This window comes from Pleurodeles waltl, chromosome 12 (genome assembly GCF_031143425.1).
Source record: "Pleurodeles waltl isolate 20211129_DDA chromosome 12, aPleWal1.hap1.20221129, whole genome shotgun sequence".
In the NCBI taxonomy this organism is placed as follows: Eukaryota; Metazoa; Chordata; class Amphibia; order Caudata; family Salamandridae; genus Pleurodeles; species Pleurodeles waltl.
Window position 1 is genome coordinate 629,848,345 of NC_090451.1, and position 10,911 is coordinate 629,859,255.

Here is a 10,911-nt window from a genome sequence, read left to right on the forward strand (position 1 = left end):
AACGTCACTCCAGGAACCTGTAGGAGAGCGCCGCAGGAATCCCAATCATGGCGCTCTTCGAACGCCTCGCCGGATCTACAACCCCGTCGTCATGGAGACGCATCGGGCAGGAGACGGAAGTCGGCCCCGGAGTTCCGGGTTGCCGAGAGTGAAGAAGGGCACAACGGGACGAGACGGGACTCCTCCTCAGGACGTAATACGGAGCGGGAGGGAGAGACGACCGAAAAACGCGAGAAGGAGAGAAACGGAGAGCCAGACCTCGGAGAGGAGACGGAGAGAAGCGTCAACCCGGGATACCCAGGAAGGGAGAGGGAAGAAAGGACGGAAGAGCCACCCCGAGAGGAGACGGAGGACGCGACAGCCTGCCACGGCCCAGGAGGGTCGTGGCTGGACAAGGTACGTGCCCTAGTAAAGGGCCATAGCAGAACCCAGGGAAGGGGAAGGGTAGGAGGCGAGGGGAGGATTGGAAAGGGGAGGAAAGGGGAGGAAGGGAGACAGGGTGACTACCTCTAAAAGGGGAGCGTCTGAGGCGGGACAAGTTCCCTGGGCACCCTAACAACCACGTATACTGTGCTGGCACTAGGAAAGAAACCCACTCACCTCCCCACTAAAAAGGATAGAGTAACCCCTCCGTCACTTCCCCCCCCCCCTTTCGTATTTCACCTCCTCTCCCATACCCCCACACAGAACCAAAACCGTGCTTACCCTCCCCACTTACCGGCTGCCACCTTGTTTTTGTTCTTCCGAGGAAACCTGCCGCCAGGATACCGGAACGCGCCACCTGGAAGGAAAAAGGAAAGGGAAGAAATAAGCAACCCACCTGAGACGGATAGAGACCAGAGCAGGGAGAGAAGAAAAGGAAAAGAGAACCCAGAACCACCGGTTACTCACAGACTGTTCTGAGTTATTCTTTCCCCCTTTTACTGCCGCCAAGAACAATAAAAAGCACGTAAACCCCTGAAAAGGGTAGTTAACCTCAGTGTTTGTGTCCTCTATCACCCCTACACCGCACCCATCGCCTACAGTGGTGTCAGAAGTGGGATTGGACGGACACGGGATAATGGAGGACAAATCCAGTCTTGAAGAAATGATTAAACAGTTGGCCGAAGGACAGCGCCATCTCCAGCTAGTCTGGGAAGCCCAGCAACGAGAGGCCAAGGAGGATAGGGAGGCCCTACAGTCGGCATTGAAAAGCCAGGCCACCATTATGGCCAGTAATCAGCTAGTTCATGAGACTGCCATACAAAAGCTGACCAACACTATAGCTGCAAGTAAGGTGCACCCTAATGTGCCAAGTTCCGTCCTACAAAAATACCAAGAAGGAGAAGACCCTGACTCGTTTTTTACGAACTTTGAGAGAGTCGCTTCCAGTGCTCAATGGCCGGAAGAGAGGTGGGGTCAGTATGTAGCTCCCCTCCTGACAGGAACCCTCCAATCCGCTTATCAGGCCGCAAACCCAGGAGGTGTCACCCCGTATGCCGAAATAAAGAAGAGTATTTTGGAACGAGTCGGACATGACGTCGAATACTATAGAACTAGATTCCGGAAAGTAAGATGGGGACCCCATGAAGACCCTCGGACATACTATTACCGGGTGAAGGATCTAGGGTTGAAGTGGCTGGGACCACTAGGAACGGAACGTGAGGACATAATTAAGGCGATTATTCTGGAGCAGTATCTAGATTCCCTACCGCCCCATACCCGACACTGGATCCGACAACACCCCAATATAGATACTGAGACAGCGGTTGATCTAGCTTGTGCTTATCACAGATCGGGAGAGGGTAAACCACAACCCGTCCGCCCCATGGGGAAATCACCAATAACCCCTCCTCAATTCCACACACGACGAGCAACCGAAGAGACCGGCCTACCTAGGAACCCGGAGAGAAGCCCAATGCAGCAGCCCCAATGTTTCAACTGTGGGGAGTGGGGCCATATCGCCCGTGGATGTCCCAGAAAGCAGGAGGGTATAGAGCCAATGGAGATAGGCATGACTAGAGGCAGAGTCTTATGCCTAGGAAAGAGTGGCGTGTCCTTTAAATACCCCCTGATGATCAACGGAAAACTTGTTATGGCCTTAATTGACTCCGGGTGTAGTCAGTCAGTAGTCCGACGTAGTCTGATTCACCAGATACCACCCCCTGAGGACCAATGGGTTACGATATGCTGTGTCCATGGAGACCGAGCCCAGTATCCGCTTCTCAACATAGCCATAGGCTGGGACGAACATATAGACAGTCTGCCTGTGGGGCTCATGGACAACCTAATAGAGGAATGTGTAATAGGAACGGACTATCAAAGGTTCGACGACCTTTTAGACAGGACCAGACAGAAGAACCCAGTGGACAACTGGTGGGGTGACGCGCCATTCCGAGATGATGCTATACCTAGTCATCCCACTAGACGGAAGTTAACACGAAAGGAGAGGAGAACGGAGAAACAGAGATACGCCTGGCAACAGGACCAACAACACAAAGAAGGAGTCATGGCCCTCCTAGACGCAGCCCCCACATCGTTTAGGATGAGTCAGCACGAGGATCCCACCTTAAAACATGCTTGGAAAAATGCTAAAACCGCCTCAACTGGAGAGGTAGGTCCTTACTTCTTGACCTCAAAAGATCTGTTATATAGGGTCACCACCAAAACAAATGAGGAGAAAAGACAGCTCGTCGTTCCCGAATCTTACCGAACCCAGGTACTCTTCCTAGCCCACAACCAACCAGGGGGAGGACATTGTGGTAGGGAGAAAACGGAAGAATACTTACTCAGGCGGTTTTACTGGCCGGGAGTATATGCCCATATCAGAAGATACTGTGCTCAATGTCCTAAGTGCCAACTTGTGGAGCCAGGAACCCTCCGTAAAGCACCGTTGCGACCCCTACCTCTGATTGATATACCATTCAAACGGGTCGGTATGGACATAGTTGGTCCTCTTTTACCGTCTAGTAAAGGGCATACCCACATTCTCGTGCTCGTAGACTACGCAAGTAGGTACCCCGAGGCCATTCCCCTTTCCAGCACCACTACGAAAAACGTAGCACAAGCTATGATATCTTTCTTTTCCCGGGTGGGATTCCCCGAAGAAGTCCTTACGGACCAGGGGACCCCATTCATCTCAGGACTAATGAAACAAATCTGTACATCCCTAGGGGTTCAACAGATAAAAACATCTGTCTACCATCCCCAAACGGATGGATTGGTCGAACGGTATAATCGCACCATAAAAACCCTTTTAAGGAAAGTGGTGAATGAGACAGGTAAGGACTGGGATCAGAAGCTTCCCCTAGTATTGTACGCGATAAGGACACATGAGCAATCCTCTACTGGGCATAGCCCGTTTGAACTTGTATTTGGGAGGCAACCAAGAAACCTTCTAGATATGGCAGTGGAACTCTGGGAGGAGGAGGAGAACGAAGAACGTCCTATCCTAGACTATGTCCATAAGCTAAAAACCCAACTCCAATCAGTATGGGAGGACGTAAGGCAGCATCTAACAGAAGCCCAAAATAACCAAAAAACTTACTATGACCAGGGTACCAAACTCAGGATCTTACAACCCAATGACAAGGTGTTAATCCTCAGGCCCACCTCAGAGCACAAATTAATTGCCAAATGGCAGGGACCATACAAAATCTTAAAAAGAGTTACCCCCGTTACTTATTTATTAGAATTAAGAAATAATCTGAGGCGAACCCAGATTTACCACATTAACCTATTAAAGAAATGGGAAGAACCCGCAAGTGATAGCTTAGCATTAGCGAGGGGATGTCTGATCACGCCGACTCAACCTTTAGGGTTGGAATTGTGCCCCACCTCACTGTATGACCCTCAACAGCTCCCCAAAATCAATGAGTCCCTTTCCGAGATAGAGACCCGACAAATGACGGAGTTAGTCCACCGTCATGCCTATTTTTTTTCTGAAATACCGGGGAAAACATCACTGGTCCAGCATCACATTAGAACCCCGGAAGGAAAAGTAGTACGCCAACGACCTTATCAAATTCCCGAGGCAAGGAAAACCCTCATAGAAGAAGAAGTCGATAAAATGTTGCGTTTAGGAGTTATTGAAACATCTACCAGCCCGTGGTGTTCTCCGATTGTCATAGTGCCGAAGCCGGATGGCTCTATCCGCTTCTGCATTGACTTCCGGAAGCTCAATGAGATATCCCTTTTTGATACATACCCCATTCCTCGGGTAGATGAAGTCTTGGAGAAGATTGGGCAGGCCCGATATATGACTACTATTGATCTGACAAAGGGGTATTGGCAGATCCCCTTAGCACCCTCTGGCAAAGAAAAAACGGCGTTCGTATCCCCTTCAGGCCTGTATCAATTCACGGTGCTCCCTTTCGGGCTTCACGGTGCCCCCTTTCGGGCTTCACGGTGCCCCAGCAACGTTCCAACGACTAATGGATCAACTACTAAGACCCTACCATGATTTTACAGCCGCATATCTTGATGATATTGTTATTTTTAGTTCTACCTGGTCTACCCACCTCCTTCACCTGGATAAGGTGTTCTCCGCACTATCCGCAGCCGGGCTTACCGCCAACCCAAAAAAATGTGTACTAGGTCAGACCCAGATAGCCTACCTAGGTTACGTTATTGGGAATGGGCTCTTGAGTCCCCAAAAGGATAAAGTAGCCACCATTCGACAGATTCCCCTCCCTACCACAAAGAAGGAACTTCGCTCCTTTCTGGGGCTAGTTGGATACTATCGAAGGTTCATCCCTCAATACTCTACTATAACAGCCCCCCTTACGGACCTCTTAAAAAAACAATACCCGACGGTCCTACCTCCTTTTTCCCCCTCCCAACTTCAGGGATTCCAGTGGCTCAAGGAAGCCCTTACAACCGAACCAGTGTTGCGTTGTCCCGATTTTGCCAGGCCCTTCCATCTTTTTACGGACGCATCCAATGTCGGGTTAGGGGCCGTGTTGGCTCAACCTGACCGCCAGGGACATGAACACCCAATAGTCTACATCAGTAGGAAGCTATTACCTAGGGAAACAAACTACCCCACTATAGAGAAGGAATGTTTAGCCATTAAATGGGCAATCGAATGTTTGCAGTATTACCTCCTGGGACGCCCATTCATCCTCTACACTGATCATGCGCCTTTGACATGGTTGGCTTCCCATAAGGACACCAATTCCAGAGTACTCCGCTGGTTCCTTGAACTGCAACCCTTTACTTTTCAGATCCGCCATATCCCTGGGGCTCGCCAATGTCCCGCAGACTTCCTCTCCCGCTGCCCTGACTCCTCGGGCCTATACCAGTCCCGATCGTGGGAAGGGGTGTGTAGGAGAGCGCCGCAGGAATCCCAATCATGGCGCTCTTCGAACGCCTCGCCGGATCTACAACCCCGTCGTCATGGAGACGCATCGGGGAGGAGACGGAAGTCGGCCCCGGAGTTCCGGGTTGCCGAGAGTGAAGAAGGGCACAACGGGACGAGACGGGACTCCTCCTCAGGACGTAATAGGGAGCGGGAGGGAGAGACGACCGAAAAACGCGAGAAGGAGAGAAACGGAGAGCCAGACCTCGGAGAGGAGACGGAGAGAAGCGTCAACCCGGGATACCCAGGAAGGGAGAGGGAAGAAAGGACGGAAGAGCCACCCCGAGAGGAGACGGAGGACGCGACAGCCTGCCACGGCCCAGGAGGGTCGTGGCTGGACAAGGTACGTGCCCTAGTAAAGGGCCATAGCAGAACCCAGGGAAGGGGAAGGGTAGGAGGCGAGGGGAGGATTGGAAAGGGGAGGAAAGGGGAGGAAGGGAGACAGGGTGACTACCTCTAAAAGGGGAGCGTCTGAGGCGGGACAAGTTCCCTGGGCACCCTAACAACCACGTATACTGTGCTGGCACTAGGAAAGAAACCCACTCACCTCCCCACTAAAAAGGATAGAGTAACCCCTCCGTCACTTCCCCCCCCCCCCCTTTCGTATTTCACCTCCTCTCCCATACCCCCACACAGAACCAAAACCGTGCTTACCCTCCCCACTTACCGGCTGCCACCTTGTTTTTGTTCTTCCGAGGAAACCTGCCGCCAGGATACCGGAACGCGCCACCTGGAAGGAAAAAGGAAAGGGAAGAAATAAGCAACCCACCAGAGACGGATAGAGACCAGAGCAGGGAGAGAAGAAAAGGAAAAGAGAACCCAGAACCACCGGTTACTCACAGACTGTTCTGAGTTATTCTTTCCCCCTTTTACTGCCGCCAAGAACAATAAAAAGCACGTAAACCCCTGAAAAGGGTAGTTAACCTCAGTGTTTGTGTCCTCTATCACCCCTACACCGCACCCATCGCCTACAGAACCCCTCTACACCATTGACATCACTGCCAGATAAGGAAGGGAGGCGCTTAGATAACATTGGCAAGCGTTTCTCCTCCATGTCCGCTATTGTGGTAAGGGTGGCCAACTCCCTTGCTCTGCTAGGCAGATATGATCAACAGCTCTGGTCGGATATTTCCCATTCATTAGAAGAGCTTCCAGACACCTCCAAGACAGAAGCTAGGAAAGTTCTGGTAGAGGGCCAGCGATCTTCAGCTGAGATCATCGACTGTGCACTGGATATAGCGGCAGTGGGTTTCAGATTGTTTGCGGGTTCAGCTGTATTGAGGCGTCAAGGTTGGCTCAAAGCCACCAACTTTCATCCAGAAGTACAGACTAACATTCTAGATCTTCCATACAACGGAGAAGCTCTATTTGGCAAGCACGTCGACGACGCCCTTCAAACCATCAAGTCGGATACGGAAACTGCAAAATCTTTAGGCACTCTGCAATACAGAAAATTGCCCTTTCAGGGTGCCAGGGGCAGAGGTCAACCTTCATTTTGTGGGGGTACCAACAATATAGGTACCCATCCTATTTCTCCACATTTCAGCCTTCCAGAACACAGTACCAGCCGAGGCAACCACCTCCTGCAGCATTTACCAGGCCCTACCACAAGAGCAAACAGGGGCCAGCGACCTCTGAAGCTTCAGAGGACTGCCCTGGACTACAGGACCAAGAAACTGCTGTGAACAGCGGCCCTGTTCAAAACCATCTACTTCTTTGCAACAAAGAAGCAACTTCCAAGGACTTCACGTTTCCCTCCGGAAGCGTGAGACTCTACACTCTGCACCCAACGCCCCCGGCTCGACCTGCAGAAAACCAACACCTCAGGGAGGACTCCCCGGCAACTGCGAGCCCGTGAGTAACCAGAGACGACCCCCTTGACCCCCCACAGCGACGCCTGCAGAGAGAATCCAGAGGCTCCCCCAGACCGCGACTGCCTGTAACAAGGGACCCGAAGCCTGGAACCAACACTGCACCCGCAGCCCCCAAGAGCTGAAGGAACCGAACCTCAGCGCAGGAGTGACCCCCAGGCGTCCCTCTGCCTTGCCCAGGTGGTGGCTGTCCCGAGAAGCTCCCCCTGTGCCTGCCTGCATTGCTAGAGTGACCCCCGGGTCCCTCCATTGAAACCTATACAAAACCCGATGCCTGCTTTGCACACTGCACCCGGCTGCCCCTGTGCCGCTGAGGGTGTGTTATGTGTGCCTACTAGTGTCCCCCCCCCCAGTGCTCTACAAAAACCCCCTGGTCTGCCCCCGAGGACGCAGGTACTTACCTGCTGGCAGACTGGAACCGGAGCACTCCGTTCTCCATAGGTACCTATGTGTTTTGGGCACCTCTTTGACCTCTGCACCCGGCCGCCCCTGTGCCGCTGAGGGTGTGTTTTGTGTGCCTACTTGTGTCCCCCCCAGTGCTCCACAAAACCCCCATGGTCTGCCCCCCGAGGACGCAGGTACTTACCTGCTGGAAGACTGGAACCCGAGCACCCCTGTTCTCCATAGGTGCCTATGTGTTTTGGGCACCTCTTTGACCTCTGCACCTGACCGGCCCTGAGCTGCTGGTGTGGTACTTTTGGGGTTGCCTTGAACCCCCGATGATGGGCTGCCTATGCCCCAGGATGGAGACTTGTAAGTGTTTTACTTACCTCTTAATCTAACCTTTACTTACCTCCCCCTGGAACTGTTGATTTTTGCAGTGTCTACTTTGAAAATAGCTTATTGCCATTTTTACAAATACTGTACATGATATTGTTTTCATTCAAAGTTCTTAAAGTATCTAAGTGAAGTACCTTACATTTAAAGTATTAACTGTAAATCTTGAACCTGTGGTTCTTAAAATAAACTAAGAAAATATATTTTTCAATATAAAAACCTATTGGCCTGGAGTAAGTCTTTGAGTGTGTGTTCCTCATTAATTGCCTGTGTGTGTACAACAAATGCTTAACACTACCCTGTGATAAGCCTACTGCTCGACCACACTACCACAAAATAGAGCATTAGAATTATCTACTTTTGCCACTATCTTACCTCTAAGGGGAACCCTGTAAATAGTATATACAGAGCCAACTTCCTACAGTGTGAAACTCTTCTCAAACAACAACCACAATCTTTGTGAGCGTGAACAACGAAATGTCACTAAATTAACCTGTGCTAAGCCCTCTCGTAGCTTGGCACAAAAGCAGTTAGGCTTAACTCAGAGGCAATGTGTAAAGTATTTATGCAGCTCTTAAACAGTAATAAAATAAAAACACAAAGCAAGAAACAATCCCTCATCATTCTAGAAACTTAGGTTACATTTTAATAGAGAAAATCATACTAGAACGACAAAAAACCCAATCAGTAGAACTGTGGCTGTGCAAATGCATAGTCTTAGTAAAAATAGCATCAAAAAAGCGCAATATGAGGTTATCTGTTCACGCGGGACCGGGATCAAGTCACAAGTCAAGCCGGCTGCGATAGAGCGTGGGCTGGGTACAGAATCGAGTTTGCCCCACTGCTCTATGTACCTGGTTGTACTTGGACTGAGATGTTAAATGGTATGGTTCAAGGTCCAATACAGCCCTTCTGTGCGTAATACCCATATTAGTCATATGGGGTGGGTCACCAATTAAAGTTTGGACCAATTTCTACTCGTGATTGAAGGCTTACTATGAAAAAGAAGTAGGCTGTTCTACCCATTCTAAGTATAAAGACAAGGTTTCTTGATGCAAAAGTGGTGATTTTTAATGCAGCAAAAATATTTTGTCCTATAGATAAATACAGCAATTGTTGCTTAGTAGATCCAAGTTCTTCTATAAAAAGGTTTCAGATAGCAGCCGACACATTTTTCGTCCTGGAAGCCTCTGCCTTTCTCAAAGCTCTTATTGTGGGCAGTAGAAAAGATCCTTTTTGTCATCCAAAGTACTTTCAAACAGTATTTTCAAGCAATGCATTGGATAATATAGGTTCAGTTCATCCATTTCGTTTGGAGCGGTTCTAATTCGGGCATATTGTAGGGGCTAAATCCCGAGTAAGTGAGGTCTCATTGCTGTGAGTGGTTTGGCGTATTAGTTGAGCCATATTGGTTTGGCGTATCAGTTGAGCCATATAGCCATATTTCCCTCCTGCCGCCCTCCCCCCGAATTCCTTCCTAGTTGACAGTTTAGTCATGAGACTTGCTTTGTTGGTTACAGGTGTGCAGGGGAATGAATCGGTTCGTGTTCAGCAATTGTTGCTTGAAGTCGGTGCGTGGCGGTTGGCCAATGAGTTGCCATGTTATAGGTTAAGATATGTTTGTTGCATAGGTCATATCAGGAGACATTGGAGTGTGTCAGGAGAGTTACACCTGGATTAAACAAAAAATTAAAAGTTACACTGTTGTTAATGTAGGTAGTTAGATGTTAATAGAGGTAGCTTAAGTGCCAGGGGAATGAAAGGTCAACAGTTCAAGGCCAGGGAGCAGTTAGGCACTGGCAGGATAAGTATGTTAAGGGGGCAGGAATGTTGTGGGGGGAGGGTAATGAAGTACGTGATTTGTTGTATAGTGAGGTGCAGTTATGTAAAGGCCTAGGATGTTATACGTGATGCGCACCTGTCTTCAATAAAGCAGCCTTTTTCGCACAACAGAATGTATGGAGTCTTTTCTGCCCCTTCACTCGTTTTATTTTATTTTAGATTTTATTTTAGAGAGATAATTTTGAACTTCTGTTTGAAGTAGGCATATTTGGGTTTCCAATTGTAGAAAACAAAATGTTTTAAAAAAATACAGTAGCACATTTCGCCCTGTGGCCTGGGGCGAGATATTTCTTAGCTTGTGGTGTAACATTATCAGTATTCCTTACCTGCGAGACACGTGACCGGCAAATACAAGGAAGTCCACCACCTTCGAGTTTTCACGAAGTACGCCTGCCTTGTGATCTGAACTGGGGGTGAGGAGCGGCGGAGGAGGTGGCGGTAGCCTCGAGCGGGAGTGGGGGTGACTCTCAACAGCGATGCTTCAGTAACCAGACTGAGCATTCATCAGGCCTCACGTGTTGGGAGAATCCGCTTTTGTACAATGGGGCCTTTATGCCCGGGAAAGCTGGCGCATCTGTTGATGTTTTTTTTCTGTACACAAGTAACTGTGGGAAATGGGAGTTTACCGTGCACCTTCTCTCATCTGCCATCTGGGAACGGCAAACGATCTGAGAAACGAAGCTGTGAAAATGGCTCCTGTAATGGGGAACCCTCCAAAAAAGCAACCACCGCTCTTTGTGACCAAATGTACAATCTCAGGTGGCACACAAATGAGCATACCTGCCCCTGGCTGTGCACCACAGCGCTTGTTAACCCGGGGGAGGACAGGGGTGATGGGGGTAGCAAGGTGTGAGAGAAAGGAGAGAAAGGATAGAGAAGGAAGAGGGCAGGCTGCAGGGAAGAGAAAGGAAAAGAGTATTTGAAAAAGACTTAGGCCCTGATTAGGAGTTGGGCAGAGCGGAATTACTGTATAGAATCCGTCACTGCCTGGTTCAGTGTTTCTCAAGCATCGAACCCGATTTTGTCTGGTAATTCCTGGCAGTAAAGTCGTATGAGGCTTTGGCTGCAAGTGCAGCCTGACCT

The 10,911-nt window shown here is 49.8% G+C and overlaps 1 long non-coding RNA gene across 1 annotated transcript; it reads right to left on the reverse strand.

Annotated features, from left to right (window-relative positions):
* Positions 1 to 711: 711 nt before the first annotated feature.
* Positions 712 to 10,220, reverse strand: LOC138267647 (uncharacterized). The gene is made up of 3 exons (XR_011199837.1): positions 10,155 to 10,220; positions 6,006 to 6,068; positions 712 to 781 (listed from the first exon to the last, which is right to left on the reverse strand). It is a non-coding gene; the product is annotated as an uncharacterized lncRNA (long non-coding RNA).
* Between the last annotated feature and the right edge of the window lie 691 nt (positions 10,221 to 10,911).